Source organism: Lepus europaeus, chromosome 11 (assembly GCF_033115175.1).
Source record: "Lepus europaeus isolate LE1 chromosome 11, mLepTim1.pri, whole genome shotgun sequence".
Lineage (NCBI taxonomy): Eukaryota > Metazoa > Chordata > Mammalia > Lagomorpha > Leporidae > Lepus > Lepus europaeus.
This window is the reverse complement of record NC_084837.1, coordinates 9,169,327-9,186,651: the sequence shown is the minus strand read 5'-3', so window position 1 is coordinate 9,186,651 and position 17,325 is coordinate 9,169,327. Positions and strand designations below refer to the sequence as shown.

Here is a 17,325-nt window from a genome sequence, read left to right as displayed (position 1 = left end):
CCCTGCACCCCATGGGAGACCAGGAGAAGCACCTGGCTCCTGCCATCAGATCAGCACGGTGCACCGGCCGCAGCGCGCCAGCCGCGGCGGCCATTGGAGGGTGAACCAATGGCAAAGGAAGACCTTTCTCTCTGTCTCTCTCTCTCACTGTCCACTCTGCCTGTCAAAAAATAAATAAAAAAAAAAAAAAGGTAAAACCAAATTTAAGATTACTTCTGATGACGAAAAAAGAATAAGGGAACTGAGAGATGCTGACTGTATTCATACTGCTAAGTATTCATTCTGTTATTCACTCTAATGTATTATATACCTGATATATTGCTTAATTTTTGGTGACAACTGAGGAGGATTTTTTAAAATCTTGGCAATTTAGCTGATACTGAGAAGCATTTTTAACATGGGGGCTATTAAACAGTTTCCTGCTTTGTTTAGAAAAACAGTTCTCTTGGGGACAGCACTCTGGTGTAGTGGGTAAAGCCACCACATGCAGTGCCAGCATCCAATATGGATGTAGGTTCAAGTCCCAGCTGCACCACTTCCAATCCAGCTCTCTGCTATGGCCTGGGAAAGCAGTGGAAGATGACACAAGTCCTTGGGCCCCTGCACCCATGTGGGAGACCCAGAGGAGGCTCCACGCTCATGGGTTCAGAATGCCCCAGCTCTGGCTGTTGCGGCCATGGGGGATTAAACCAGCAGATGGAGGATCTCTCTCTCTCTGCCTCTTCCTTTCTATAACTCTGCCTATAAAAGAAAGAAAGGAAAGGAGGGAAGGGAGGGGAGGGGAGGGAAAAAAGCAATTCTCTATACTTTGTGTGGATTTGTTTTTTAACTGACATTCTTACATACAAAATTTGACATTTTTCATTTCTTTTTCCAAACCAAAAACTGAAAACCTTTGTCATCTAAAACAGGATCCCCTGCCTTAGGGCAGACATGTCCTTGGGCTTTTATCAAGCCAGTCCTCTCAGTTCCTTGAACATTTTATACCTTTACTTTTACTTCTCTTCAAAGACCCATTCTAAGACCAAAACTCTGGGCCATATCATTACCAGGAATGACATGTTCCAGTTCTATTAATGAATTCAGACATCAGACATCCCACTCTCTATCTCTTTATCCTTCCAGGGTGCTCTCACACTTATCACTGTCTCTCAGATTTGCTCTTCATTTTATGATTCTTGTTTCAATAAACAGCCCATCCATTCTCCCAAATGCCCAAGCCATAAACCTAACCATTACCTTCTAACCATTGCTACCCTCTCTTTCATCTGACAAACTACTTTCTGTCACTGAATCATTTAACTCCACCTCATAGATCTACCTATTTCTTAAACCTCCTCCAATAATCTAGCCACCTTACCATTTTCAAATAATCTGTGGTTAATACTGTCCTCATGTTGTTATCACTCTCTCTAGCTACCAGTCTTAACTGTCTCCCAATAACTCACCAGGGTGAACCTGGTATTATCTTTTTAATTTCCTCCCAGATTTAAGATGCTTCAATTTTCCCTAAGATAAAGTCCTTAACATAAATTTCCTAATACCATAAGGGCTCTTTATAAACGTAAGGGTTCTTCATAAATTGGTCTCTCTTTACCTCTTCAGTTTCATCTTTCACTACCCCATTGGTGCCTCCCTCTCCTACACTTTCTGATTCATCATATTGTATAGAGTATCTCCAAAGCTTAATACCTTTTAATCTATCCTCCCTCTTCACAAAGTTAAGTTTATTCACTTCCTTCTGGTCTTAATTTTTCTGGTCTCCCTGAAACTGGGTTAACTGCCTCTTCTATGGGCTCCTATGGCACTCTGTACTGTATAGATCAAGCACACATCACAATAAAGCACAAATGAAAAGTGGCTTACAAACACACGTATGTCCATATTCCCATAATTCAAAGTCAGGCCTTATTCACTGGTATTCCCCATCATCTAGCCCAGTGAATAAATAAGGCAATGAAGATCAAACAGTGAAATAAATCACCAAAGTAATGCAATGGTTGCAAAGAATTTGAACACAATGACTCCTAGTTTGGGACTACAATATTCTCTATGCTGTATTTTGTAACACTTAATTTTACTTTCATAAACATTTAATGTTAATTAAATATACAGTATGTAACACACAATTTAAAAGGATCTAGTTATCATCTAATTTTATAATTAAAGTGATGCCAAGGAAGGTAAAGAACAAAACACAAAACATCAATGCCAAGATCAGGCACTTTGATGTTCTTTAATTACACACTTTAATCTCAGGAATTAAGCTCTTAAAAGCTGAAAATTTTTTTAGTATATTATATCTTCTAGAACAGCAAAATTATTAAAACATATGAATCAGCAATTCACTTAAAAGAAAGGTTTCCATAAAATTAGCTAAAATGTTATAGCAAAATATTTAATTACAGTATGAGATTTAAAAAGATAATATCGAGTCATTATTATAATTACATATGATAAACAACATACAGCATCAACTATGTTCAAGGCACTATTGCACATATTCACTCAGTATGTTAAAAATTATAAAATGGGATTCCTATTCCCAAGAAGCTTGACAGATGTTTTGAAAAAGAAGATCCAACCACCGCAGATACAAATAGAAGAGGTAAATTAAATTACTAAAATTGTCGGGGCTGGTGCTGTGGCACAGTGGGTTAAAGCCCTGGCCTGAAGCGCCCGCATTCCATGTGGGTGCTGGTTCGAGTCCCGGCTACTCCTCTTCTGATCCAGCTCTCTGCTATGGGGATAGCAGTGGAAGATGGCCCAAGTCCTTGGGTCCCTACACCCACATGGGAGACCCAGAAGAGGCTCCTGGCTCCTGGCTCTTGGCTTCGGATCAGCGCAGCTCCAGCCATTGCAGCCATCTGGGGAGTGAATCAGTGGATGGAAGACCTCTCTGTCTCTACCTCTCTCTGTAACTCCATCTTCCAAATAAATTTTAAAAATCTTTAAAAAAAAAAAAACAATTACTAAAACTGTTAACTCTGTCAAAGGAAAAGGAATTTTGGAGTGTAAACGGAAATTACATTCTACCATTTGAGAAATCAGCATAAATGCAAAATTACTTAGCTTGATAAAACTGAAAAGGTTCTGAAACAATGAAAGTCCAGTATCTACAGCCTTCTGCCCAGTTCTTGGTTCCTATACATTTACCCAATTAAAAAAAAACAGGAATTAACGGCTGATGATAGGACAGCCTGAAAAATCTTACTGTTCCAGAAAGCAAGGAAATGCTCGAGAAATTAAGGAGACATTGTACTCGCTTTGGTAGCACATATACTAAAATTGGAAGAAATTAAGGAAACATGTCAAAACAACCAAAGAGTTAAATCAAAGGAGTTCCCATTCTCCAAATCTGGGTTAATCTGGAACATCAAAATGAATACCAAAATAAAATAAAATAAAACTAAAAAAATTTTTTTTAAAATGAATACTTATAGGTAATAGAGAATTATATGATTAAAAAATCTATGAATTCATATTGATAACTGACAACCAAATGAGAAGCAAAGGCTCTTCTTTACAACAGAATGCAAACTAATAAATGTAGAAGGAATGATAGGAAAAAACACCAATTTGCCACTATTGTGTACTAAGTAATTCAGGCAGGAATTATCAATGAATACTAAAGCCATTATGTGAACATTTTAGGGAGGACAAATATTTATACTTTCGAGTGTCTTCCACAGATAATTAAATAAAAAGGGGACAATTAAAATTTTATAATGCAGACAACATGCAAGCAAAATCTTAGAGATCACGACAAACATTACTAACATAGTCAAACTGCCGCCATACGCCAAGGATGTATAATCACTTACATGTTATTTCTGCCAAAAATGCAAAACCTGAATCTAATTTCAAAGAATAGGAAAAGTCAAACTGGTAGACAAAAGGCCTGTAATCTTTAAAATTATTAATGTCAGGAAAGACCAAAAAATGGCTAAACAAATGTGTCAAATTATAGAATTTAAGAGATACGACAACTAAAATGCAATGTATATTTGCTTTCAAAACAAATGCTATTAAAGGATACTATTGGCACAACTGCAGAAATTTCAACATGAACTACTATATATTAAATAATACTACCAATATTAAATTTCCTGGGGTGGAATTGGGCAGAGGGTTCAGCAATTAAGACACCACTTGGGACACTGGCATCCCCTATCAGATTGTTTAGGTGTGAGTCCCAGCTCTGCTTTCTAAACCAGCATACTGCTAACGTGTACCCTGGGAGGCAGCAAATAACGGCTCAAGTACTTGGATCCTTGACAACCACCTCAGAGACCCAGATTGAGTTCTGAGCTCTTGGCTTTGGTCTGGTCCAGCCCAGTTGTTGCATGCACCTACGGAGTGAACCAGCAGTTGGAAGATCTCTAAGTCTCTCCATCTTTAAATAAATAAAAATAAACTTCAAAAATATTTTAAATTTCTCTAATCCATCAGGGGTTACTTAAAAATATGTCCTTGGTTTTAGGAGATATTGGCTGAAGCATTTAGAGGTAAAGGAACATAATATGTATAACCTACTCCCACATAATTGTAACAAAAATAATTAGAAGTGGGGCCTGGTGTTGTGGTGTAGCAGGTAAAGCAACCACCTGTAACGTGAGCATCACCAGTATGTGTACTGGTTCGAGTCCCAGCTGTTCTACTTCCCATCCAGCTCCCTGCTAATGCACCTGGAAAAGCTCTGAAGATGGTTGGGACATCAGAAATGCTTGGGCCCCTGCACTCACACGGGAGACCAGGAGGAAGCACCTATCTCCTCGCTCCTGGCTTCAGTCTGGACAAGCCCTGGTTATTGTGGCCATTTGGGGAGTGAACCAGTGAATGAAAGATCTCTATCTCTGCCTCTCTCTGTACCTCTACCTTTCAAATAAATTAAAATAAAATATTTTTTAAAAAATGAGAAGGAGGCCGGCGCCATGGCTCACTTGGCTAATCCTCCCCCTGCGGTGCCAGCACCCCAGGTTCTAGTCCCAGTTGGGGCACCGGATTCTGTCCCGGCTGCTCCTCTTCCAGTCCAGCTCTCTGCTGTGGCCTGGAAGGCAGTGGAGGATGGCCCAAGTGCTTGGGCCCTGCACCCGCATGGGAGACCAGGAAGAAGCACCCGGCTCCTGGCTTCAGATCAGTGCAGCATGCTGGCCGCAGCGGCCATTTGGGGGGTGAACCAATGGAGAAAGGAAGACCTTTCTGTCTCTCTCTCACTGTCTAACTCTGCCTGTCAAAAAAAAAAAAAAAAAGAGAGAGAGAAGGAAATGAAAAAATGGCGATCTATATAGATTCCTGATACTATAATATGTTATACAATATATTCAATGACATTATATTTGTATAATATGTTTAGAAAGTGATTTCCTTATCAGCCAAGTATACAGTGCATTAATGCAGCACTTCCACATATCGCCATACATATATCTGCTATGCTTTGGCTTTGGGTGATATGCCTAACTTTAAATGAATAAATCTGCATCTTTTGGCATACTCCAAAAGATGCAATCAAGGAGCTTCAAATTTAAATAAACCAGTGACCAGACTTTGTAGCCACTCTGCAAATACAAAAAGTGATAAAACAAATGCAGCAAATCTTAACAATTATGATTATACTACTCTTGTAACTTTTCTCTAAGTTTTAAATTTTTCCAAAATAAGAAGTTAAAAACATCTTCTAGTCAACACTAAGACTTAACTTTAGGGAAATGAAGCCATTTTGGGGTGGGATTGGGGAGTGTGAAAACAAAACCTTAATGCCTAGAATCTTCTCTCCTTTCCCTTCATAATCTATGTCATCAAATCATGCTTAATACCACGAAGAAAAAGGCTCCAGTACCAAAACAAACATTAGTTCCCAACATGCCAACAGCATGTCCAAAGCCCCTTTTTAAATGTGGAATGATTTTCACTGTTAAAGATGATGGCTAGGTTCCTAATGTTAGCCATAAAAGTTCTTTGAGAAATCATCATAGCAATACAGCTGAATTATTAAGACATTTCATGTATGCTGTATCGACTTGTACAACATTTCTCCCTCACTTGCAGCCTTTCTGAAATAACATGCAAAACTGGCTGGATAAACTGGAAGGAGGGAATGGGGCAGGTGGGATTTTGGTTAGGAAGAAACAATGATATGTATTTCAAACTGGCAAGAGATATAGCCCTGAGCCAAGATGGCTACTCACTGCCCAGTAAGAAAGCAAAATGAAGTCTCAGAAAATACCACGTGGGATCAACAGCTCTTCGATGTCTAGCCTTAGAATGTATTGATATGCACAGAAAATATGTAAGGTAAGATTTATCATTGGGAAAATACTTTAAAGTTTAATTTGGGGAAACTGATTTGTATTTAGTTATTCAGTTGATTAGGACAACTTTCCTTCATTTCAACATTTAATGAGAATTCACTGTGTACTTACGGTAGGTACTGAGCATGTAAAATGAACAAACTGGTCACTAACAGGAACTCAGTCTAGCAGAAAAGTGACATCATTTTTAATACCCTAAATACTTTACAATGGGATTTACACTGCAAACAGTGCATGTATCAAGGGCTTTGGAAGCACACAAGAGCAGGAGAGAGAAACTTTGTTTAGAGAGATTAAAATTGGTATCACAGATGAGATGACATTTGAGTTAGGACTTAAAGGATAAGTAGTTCAGTAAGTGTATAAGACAATATATTCTAATCATTGACCAAAAAAAAAGAACAGAGAGACAGAAGCATTCAAATATTTACTGTCTTCCAAGTGCCAGGCAGTGTACTAATGCCTGGGGATACAGCTATGAACAAAACATACAAGGCCTCTGCCTTTATGGAGTTAACATTCAAGTAGTGCGGAAAGACCATAAATAAACAATTACTAAACAAACAAGGTATGTGCCAATTATAGTTAAGTGTCTTTAAGGAAATAATCTGTGTGTGAGAATAAATTATGGAGTTCAACATTAAACAGGATGGTCAAAGTAGGCCTCTCAGTAAGCAATGAGATTTGAGCCAAGTTCCAAAGGGATTGGCAGAACCAGCCATATCCAAGGAAGAGCATCCTAAGCAGGGATTACAAATGTATAAGAAGCCCTTAAAGAAGAAGGAGCATAAAGGGTTTAAGAAGTGAGGGCCATAGTAATGAATGAAAGACAAATGAGAAGGATACAGATCATTCAGGACCACTAGACCACACCTTTAGAAATGGAAGGGCTTTACTGGAAGACTTTAAATTGATGATATATCTGATTTGGGCTCATAAAGTGATCCCCCAAGAAAAAACTTGCCGGGGCTGGCGCCGGGGCTCACTTAGTTAATCCTCCGCCTGCGGTGCTGGCATCCCATATGGGCACCGGGTTCTAGTCCCAGTTGCTCTCTTCCAGTCCAGCTCTCTGCTGTGGCCCAGGAAGGCAGTGGAGGATGGCCCAAGTGCTTGGATCCCTGCACCTGCATGGGAGACCAGGAGAAGCACCTGGCTCCTGGCTTCAGATCAGCGTGGTTCTGGCCATAGCGGCCATTTGGGGGATGAACCAACAGAAGGAAGACCTTTCTCTCTGTCTCTCTCTAACTCTGTCAAATAAATTAAAAATAAATTAAAAAAAAAAAAAGAATTTGCATGGAATCAAGAAAGAAACAAGGAGATCACTGCAAGATATAATGACAGTTTAGAACAGAGATGGCAGCAAAAACTAACAGCAGTGGACTGGCTCAAGATAACCATAAAGGTAAAATATCATGTGTGGATGGACAGGACTAAGAGAAAAGGAAAGAATCACTAAGTTTTTGGCCTGAGTACTGTCAGGTACTAAGATAGTGGAGGTCAACAGACACACCAGGGTTTATCACTGGGAAGAAGGCTGGAAGAGAGAGGAAAACAGCTGTAGTGTAGCCATATGGCTAGTACAATATCTGAGATTCAGACCTAGACCTCCAAGCGAAACTCAAGCTCAAACTCCTGGGGGCCAGCATCCCATGTCAGATCACCAGTTCAAGTCCCGGCTGCTTTGCTTCCAATCCAACTCCCTGCTAATGTGTCTGGGAAGGCAGCAGAAGATGGCTCAGTGCTTGGGCCTCTGTCAACCACATGGGAAACCCAGTTGGAGTTCTAAGCTCTTGGCTTTGGCCTGAACCAGCTCAGGTCATTGGGACCATTTGGGAGTAGATCGGCAGATGGTAGCTCTAGCTCTATCTCTATCTCCCTCCATCACTCTGCCTTTCAAATAAACTAATAAATCTTTAAAAGAAAAGAATTCTGGGGCCAATGCTGTGGCACAGTATGTTAAGCCTTAGCCTGCGGTGCCACCAACCTACATGGGCACTGGTTCATGTCTCCACTGCTCCTCTTCCAATCCAGCTCTCTGCTTATGGTCTGGGAAAACAGTAAAAGATGGCCTAAGTGCTTGGTCCCCTGCACCCACATGGGAGACCAGGAAGAACTCCTGGCTTCTGACTGGTCCAGCTCCGGTCATTTTGGCCATTGGGGAGTGCACCAGCGGATGGAAGACCTTTCTCTCTGTCTCTCCTTTTGACTGTAACACTCTTAAATAAATATTTAAAAAAGAAAAGAAAGAGAAGAATTCTGGACTGGAGATTATAAGTAGTAGTTGGGCAGGCATTGTGGAACAGCAGGTGGCTGAGGCCCCATTTGGGCAGCCAGTATCCCATATCTGAGTCAAGTTTCCACTTCCAATCCAGCTTCCTGCTAAGGTGCTTAGGAGGCTGCACGGGATGGCTTAGGGGCTTGAGGTCCAGCCAACCATGTGGGAGAACTGGGTGGAGTTCCAGGCTCCTGGCTTTGGCCTGCACAGCCCTAGTTACTGTGGGCATTTGGTAGGTCAATCAGTGGACAGAAGATCTCTCTATCTCTCCCTGCATCACTTTGCCTTTCAAATAAAAATAAATGAACTTTCTTAAAAATGGAGTCATTAACATGAAAATACATGGCCTTTTCATGGAATAACAACAGCTAGCTTTGACTTTGGCATAGAAACTGAAGGGTAGTACTCGACTAAGAGCCTGAGAGAATAGCATGGAATCAAATTAAGAAGTGAACCACAACTCATAAACGCAACAGCAACAGTAATAGTGACCATAACAGTAGGGGGAGAAATTACAACATGCTAGGCACCAGACACTGTAGTTTATAATATACACTTCATTTAATCCTCTCAACAACTCTATGAAATAGATAACATTATAGCCACTATTTTATACACTGAGCCTGAAAAACACTGAGATCTTGCCAAAGAATACAGAGTGTTAAGTAAATAAGTAAAGTGGGTATTCTGACTTTTAGAGGTCAGTATCTCTATCATTTACATCACTGCCTTGCTACTGTTCTTGTATGCCTTCACACTGGCTGCTTTTTTTTTTTTTTTTTTAGAAATGATACAGAACAGAATTTTAGAAATGTAATTCCAATCCCTATGTAGAAGATGGAATTGACAGTGAGGATGAGAGAGGTAAGACAAGCAAAACACAGTATACTCAGTGTAAGAATATCTTGTTTTAATAGCCCCAAACTGGCAGGTTATCTTACCAGGTCAAACAGGAAGCAGCCCTTTATTCCAAGGTCACAAATCATAACACAAAATATATACATGCTGCTGGACACAAAAAGAAACAGGTAAAAAGGTCCAGTTCATGCAGTATAAGTTTACCACCTGCTACTCTAAAGATGCAACTTTATTGATAATGAGTTAACCCCAAAAAAGGCCCACAGATTAAAGTTTGTATTTTTGTGTAAGAAAATAAAATTAACATTAGTTTAAAACAAACATAATGGGCCAGGCTGCTCCACTTCCAGCTCCCTGCTAACGGTCAAGTGCTGGGCCCCTGCCACCCACATTAGAGAACTGGATTGAGTTCCAGGCTCCTGGTTCAGCCTAACCCAGAATGCTGTTGCAGCCACTGGGCAGTGAACCACTGGATGGAAAAGAGCCTTCCTCTGTCTCTCCTTCTGTGTCACTCCGATTTTCAAAATAAATAAATAAATAGATCTTTTAAAAAAAAAATCTATTTATTTACTTGAAAGGTAGAGTTACAGACAGCAGAGGGAGAGACAGAGAGAAAGGTCTTCCATCCGCTGGTTCACTCCTCAAATGGCCACAATGGCCAGAGCTGGGACAATTCAAAGCCAGGAGCCAGGAGCTTCTTCTGGGTCTCCCACGTGGGTGCAGGGGCCCAAGCACTTGGGCCATCTTCTACTACTTTCCCAGGCCATAGCAGAGAGCTGGATCGGAAAAGGAGCAGCCGGGACTAGAAGTGGAACCCTAAAGGGATGCCAGCACCACAGCAAAGGATTAACCTACTGAGCCATAGCACCAGCCCCATAAATAAATCTTTAAAAAGAAAAAAATGTGCCATGGTTGACACTTCCTAGAAGCTGGATTAATATCTATTTTCGACTCATGTTAAAAATTCTTCTGGCCTTTAGCATCATCAGTTGAACTGATGAAGTAAATCACCTGCTGTAATAAGCCAATGTTAAAATACAAGAATACTTTAAAAAGTTCATGAAAATTCTGTATTATTTAAAAAACTACACATGGATTTCAAGTCTTTTACACCAAAATAAACTTAAAAAAATTATGTATTCTGGGGCCAGCACTTTGGCACAGCGGGTTAAAGATGTGGCCTATAGTGCCGACATCCCATAAGGGTGTTGGTTCAAGTCCCAGCTGCTCCACTTCCCATCCAGCTCCTTGCTAATGTGCCTGGGAGGGCAACGGAGATGACCCAAGTACCTTGGGCCCTTACACCCATGTGGGATACCAGAGAGGGCTCCTGTCTTCTGCTTGGCCCAGTCTCAATCATTGCAGACATTTGGGGAGTGAACCAACAGATAGATCTTTCTAGCTCTTCCCCTTTCTCTCTGTAACTCTGTGCTTCAAATAAATAATCAGCTTAAAAAAACACAAACAAAACATTAGAAGTGACTACAAAGGCTGTAAATAAGCTAAGATTGCAGAGTAAAAATCTAATGTAGAACAGCCAACACAACATTTTATGAATAACTTGACAATGAATTTAAGACACTATTCTGTTCAAAATAAGTAAAAGAGCACTCTCCTGTGCTGATACACTGTTTGACATCCTTTCATCCTTTTGGTTACAAACACTGAATACACAGGTACTGGGCAGGAAAGGATGGAGAGATCAGGCCATACACATTTTTGTACATTAAGCCTTAGGCAGTGTGAATTCTGTTTTCTTTTTTGTTTTGTTTTCTTTTTTAAAGATTTATTTATTTGAAATGCAGAGTTACACAGAGAGGAGAGACAGAGAGAGAAGGCTTCCATGCGCTGGTTCACTCCCCTTTTGCTGCAACAGCCAGAGCTGCACCAATCCAAAGCCAGGAGCCAGGAGCTTCTTTCAGGTCTCCCTTGCGGGTGCAGGGGTCCAAGGACTTAGGCCATCTTCCACTGCTATCCCAGGCCATAGCAGAGAGCTGGATCAGAAGTGGAGCGGCCAGGTCTCAAACCAGCGCTCATATGGGATGTCAGCACTGCAGGCAGAGGCTTTACCCGATATGCCACAGCACTGGCCCCATAGGCAGTGAGCTTTTACACATATTATCTCATTTAATTCTAACAACTGCATGGGGCAGGTACTGTATTCCTCCCTTTTTTTTTTTTAACTTTTATTTAATGAATATAAATTTCCAAAGTACAGCTTATGGATTACAAAGGCTTCCGCCCCATAACTTCCCTCCCACCCGCAACCCTCTCCTCTCCCGCCCCCTCTTCCCTTCCACTCACATCAAGATTCACCTTCAATTCTCTTTATATACAGAAGATCAGTTCAACACACATCAAGCAAAGATTTCACCAGTCTGTCCCCACATAGCAACACAAAGTGAAAAATACTGTTGGAGTACTAGTTATAGCATTAAATAACAGTGTACAGCACATTAAAGACAGAGATCCTACATGATATTTTTTAAAAATTAATTAATTTTCTAAGCAATTTCCAATTTAACACCAGGGTTTTTTTTTTTTCATTTTCAATTATCTTTAAATACAGAAGATCAATTCAGTATATACTAAGTAAAGATTTCATCAATTTGCACCCACACAGAAACACAAAGTGTAAAAACACTGTTTCAGTACTAGTCACAGCATCACTTCACTTCAGACAACACAGCAAGGACAGATCCCACATGAGATGTAAGTACACAGTGACTCCCGCTGTTGACTCAACAATTTGACACTCTTGTTTATGGCGTCAGCAATCCCCCTAGGCTCCAGTCATGAGCTGCCAAGGCCATGGAAGCCCTTAGGGTTCGCCCACCCGGATCTCATTCCAATAGGGTCACAGTCAAAGTGGAAGTTCTCTCCTCCCCTCAGAGAAAGCTCCCCTCAGAGAAAGGCACCTCCCTCTTTGACGGCCCCGCTCTTTCCACTGGGATCTCACCCGCAGAGACCTTTCATTTAGGTCTTCTCTTTTTTTTTTTTTTTTCCAAGGTGTCTTGGCTTTCCAAGCCTACAACACTCTCATGGGCTCTCCAGCCAGATCCGAATGCACTAAGGCTGATTCTGAGGCCAGAGTGCTATTTAGGACATTTGCCATTCTGAGTCTGCTGTGTATCCCGCTTCCCATGCTGGACCACTCTCTCCCCCTTTGATTCTATCAGTTAGTATTAGCAGACACTAGTCCTATCTTTACAAAAGATTTCTCTTAACTTTGTCAGCTGTGGAGCTGGGATCTGAGTCAGGATCTGACCACAAAGGCAATCAGTCTTATGAGGGCTTGCAAATCAGTACAACATTTCAAAGCATCCGGCTGGCTATATGAGGTGATCCAGCTTAGATTGATCTGATTTCCACATTTACACTTTTCTCATTACTTCAACAATGGGAGAAGGTATTCAATCCTCAATTTACCAAGAATATTCAGACTTTCTTTTTAATCTAGACAAAAGCAACAGTGACCACTTCCAGCATGCAAAGCAATATTCTCATTGCCCAATCACTCATAACACTACAGCAAGACTTTGTAACACACACGTGTAAGATGAGTATATCTTTCAAAAACAACAAATGAGGACATTGCCTGATTACAAGATAGAATAGTTAAAAGTAAAAAATCTAGAGCCATCACTGTTGTATGTTTCATTAAATTTCTTTGGCCCGACTCAAAGCAGCAAGGGACAGAAAAAAGATGGCTTTCCAAAACTGAGTGACAAGTATGCTACTTTCCAATAACCGATTTGCTTATTGTTTCCTGCTCCTAAATTAGAACACAAATCCATGGCAAAGATTTAACTGTACTATCACAAATCTCAAAATCATGTTCTAATGAATATTTCCATAATTATTTAGCCACTCTCAATATATAATTCAACTTCTCTGTTTGGTAGCGAAACAATTAATGGATGACATTCTTAGTGCTTGATTATTAAATATTAACCTGTAATGCATTCTAAATAGAAACTACAAAGCTGTAATAAAATTGAGTTGAATTGAAAAATATATCATCATTTGAAACAACTCAACACTTTAAAATATTAACAGTTGCCATTTATTTTAAAAAGTCTTGATCATACCTACCTACTAATGGAAACATAAAAACTCTAAGAATACAAAAAGAAATTATTCTCCCTCTATAATTCCACATGGCAACACAACAATTATTCCTGAGCCTCAATGAGTTGTTTTCCTTCCATTAAACACCTCCAATGTATTTTTCTTAAAGAAAAAAAGTAAGTGTTGGGTATGATTTTAGCACCTTTGTTCCAATATGAAAAAAAAACATAAATATAAATACAGTAAGAATTAGATGAAACAAATATTTGTGGTTATAGGTTACCTTACTTCATATTCACTGATGGCTTTAGTAAGTACATGCTGGAAGTACTCTTCTAACAGATTTGTTACTCTAAAGAGCCTAGAGCCTACAAACATTCAAATCACTGATTTCAGCTCTTCTTACGACTTTCATTATTACAAGTCATCAAGTTATCACAAGTTTCTGCAACAGTACTCACTGAGAACTTATAAAAGGTGATTCCAGTGTCAATTAATGCATCATCTTGGCAATCAATACTTATTCCACTGTTTGATGCGACAGACATGTCTACAAATATTGCATTTGTATAAATACTACATTTAATATAAATCGTAATTTAAATAGGCATCCGCTTTGACAAAGCACCTTTGACTCTTCCCTTAAAATTTGCCACTTAAAGGGGAAAAAAAGAATAAAGGCTGAATGCTCCAAAAATATCCAAAAACAAAATAAAAAACGTTCAAACAAAAGCTACAATAGCACAATACCGTTATTTTTACCCTCACTTAACTTCATATTAAAAGAAATGTCATTTTGTATGCTTAAAAAAAAACATTCTGTTTACCTTTTCCACAGGCTGTTCAAGTACTGCCAAGGTAACATAGATTTTAAAACTGACAACTGGAGTACTTAACAGTTGCCAAAACAACACAGCTGGATTCTTAAAGGGAAAGTACGCTTGTGTAATGTGCACCTAATTACAGCTTTAGAGAGTACCAGATGACACAAGACACAGGGCAAACGTGCTGTGCTAAAACCTGCAGACGCGGTAGACAGCGTTTGTTTAAAAACGCACGCACTATTGTTAACACGGCACAGGCCGGTGTAACAGCAGTTACTGGAACCCCGGCTCCCTGTACACTAAAACGCAGGCTGACACCGGCCCGGGGTCGGTCTACACCCGGCTCCCTACCGGACCACGACAGGAGGGAGGCTCGCTCACAGCCCCTGCAAGCTATTTCGGATCTGAGCGACAACATTACAGTCACACTTCCAGGGGGGAAAAAAAATTACCTTCTAATTCACAAACGCTCACGGACCCCGAACTTGTCTCACGGCCTCACCTGGTTTAACCCTCCCCAGCTCAGGCGGCCGAAATCGAACCCAAAGGCAAAGTTCCCAGCACACAACACCTTCCCGGCGCGCCGGGCGGCGAGCGGGTCCCTCACAGGCGCCGGCGGCCCCGACCCCCGGCCCCGACCCCCGCCCCACAGGCGCCGGCGGCACCGACCCCAGCCCCACAGCGCCCCCGGCCCCGCCCCGGCCCCGACCCCCGCCCGCCCCGCCGCTGACAGGCGCGCCCCGGCCGAGCGCGGACCCCGGCGTCCCGCCCCGAGCGACCGCCCCGCTCCCACGGCACGAGCGCCAACTTGGCGTCCCGCGGCGCCCGCACGCCCCCCCGCCCGGGGCCGAGGGCAGGCCGCCGGGGAACTCCGTCAACTTTGAGGGGGGCGACGTCCGCCGCCGCCCCCCGGCCCCAGACGCGGCGCGGGCCGAGGTGGCGGCCGCGCCTCCGTGCGCCCGGGCCCGCCCGCGGGGCGCCGACCCCGGCCCGGCCGCCGCGCGCCCACGACCCCGGCCCTCTCCCCGCCGGACCCGGGCTCGCGCGGGGGGCCCGGCCACCGCCCCCCCCCTCAGCCCGCCGCCCCCCCGCCCTGCAGCGCCCCCACCTCGACCCTGCCCGGTCCCCCTTGGCGGAGACGCCGCCGCCCGCGGCCCTCACCGAGTCTCCGGCGCCGCTGGCGGGCGCACACACGCCGCAGCCCCGGTCCGCACCAGCGCCCGCGCCGCCGGAGCCGCCTCCCTCAGCCCGGGACTCGCCGGGACATCCGCGCACGGATCCCCACGCCGGGGCTATTTTTAGGAGCCAGGCCGCGGCCAGACCGGAACTCGTTCCCGGGCGCGCGTGCGCACTGCGCCGCCGCCGCGGTGTCCCTCCGCCAGCCGGGCCGGCTCCCGGGCCCGGCGCGCTGCCCTCGCCTCGCCGGGGAGGCGTCCTTCCTCAGGGCTGACCCGGCCTCCGAGCGGGTCCCGCGGGCCCTGCGGCGCGGAAGACGAGGGGCCGGGCCCGGAGGGACGCTCTTGGGGAGCGGTCGCTGTTCCACAAGGACGTGAGGGGCGGACTATGTTTTCCGGGTGGCTGAGGAGACGGATCACCCGGCACAGGAAGGAGATGACGGCGGCCTGGCGCCGGGCTGCGGGCTGGGGCGCGCCTCCCCGCGGACGGCCGTGGTCCCCTGGAAGGGCTGCCGGTCACTTGACGAGGGCGGGGCGGCCCCGCGGGAGCCGCGCTAGTGACGCGGCGCGTGGCAGGTCGCCGCGCGTGGCCCGCGCGCAGCCAACCCCGGCGTCGGGGGCGGGGCGCGCGCGGCGCTCGCCGGGGCCGGGGCCAGGGCCGGGGCCGGCGTCCAGACCCGCGTCCAGGGCCGGGCGGCGTCCTGGAGGACGGCCGGGGCCAGCGCCGCGCCCTCGGGGCGCACCCCGGCCGCGCCCACGCGCTCCCCGGGCCCAGAGCCGCACCTGTGCGCGCGCTGGGCGAGCACGGGGGAACCCCAGCCCCGGAGAACCGAGGGCGTGCAGGGGGTCCTTTCCGCCCGTCCAGCCGGGCTCCCCTTGTCCCGACCACTCGCGGTGGCTAGGGTGTCCGCAGCGCTGAGCTGGAGGATAAGCCCCGGCGATGCAGCATCCGCGAGCAGAGCCAGTTTCTGTTCCCATTGTACAGATGAGGAAAGGGAAGTGGAGGCTTGAAGTGAGCTGTCAGGGTCACAGCTCTTGAGAGAGGCGCCTGGAGGACTTGAACTCCTAACCGCGCTGCGGACCAGAGTTTTAGGCGAGAGAGGTGCGGAAATGTGCTTGAAGCCGCCTTGGTGTTTTGCGGGGGCTTACTGATTTGTTCCAGAGGGATCTTTAGGAGGTGAGCTGTTGTCGGCCCTCGTTTCGGGGCCACACCGCCTGCACCCGCGCCCAGAGGTGCCTGCGCAGTGGACACAGAGCCAAATGATTGTTTTCCTATCAAAAGGCAAAGCCCAGTCCCACAGCACTGAAAAACGAAGGGACGGGGTGGGTGAGCAGCGGGGCGGACAGCCGGGAAGTTACAAAGGAAGCCTGAGGCTCGCTGGCTTCCTCTCTCCAGGACGACAAAGCCCTGTGCTGCGGAGGGCCCAGCACAAAGGCGGCACCGACAGCAGACTCTGCTCAAAACCCCGTGTTTCAGGGCGGCCAGCACCGGGGCCCAGGGAGGTTTGTGAACGCGTAGAAACCTGGTGTGCATCCCAAATCAGGTGGGGATGCGTGCTTTTTAGCCAGCCAGAAGCTGCGCCGTTTGGCTCCTGCGCTCCGGGGAAATGAGTGTTGGATAGGTTCTCTTCGAACCTCAGGGTGCAGAGCCGAGCGGCAGTAAGAAATGCCGCCCTGCTTGCCACTGCCTCCGCCCTGGAGAACAGCCTGTGCCCCCTGGGGGCTCCACCGGAGCTTCCTGAGGCGCTGAGAGCTCAGCCCGGGCTGCCCACCCCTGCCCATCCCAGGGTGGCTGGTCACCCCAGAAAGCT

The 17,325-nt window shown here is 45.0% G+C and overlaps 1 protein-coding gene across 5 annotated transcripts in view; it reads right to left on the bottom strand.

The window, feature by feature from the left end:
• Positions 1-15,596, bottom strand: part of MEF2A (myocyte enhancer factor 2A) — a 152,410-nt gene extending 136,814 nt beyond the window's left edge. For 4 of the 5 annotated variants that reach the window (XM_062204955.1, XM_062204952.1, XM_062204951.1 and 1 more), the window contains exon 1: positions 15,501-15,596. The gene's annotated coding sequence lies outside the window, so the exon portion shown is untranslated. The remainder of the gene's footprint in view (positions 1-15,500) is intronic. The other variant, XM_062204954.1, reaches the window with a different exon arrangement.
• Between the last annotated feature and the right edge of the window lie 1,729 nt (positions 15,597-17,325).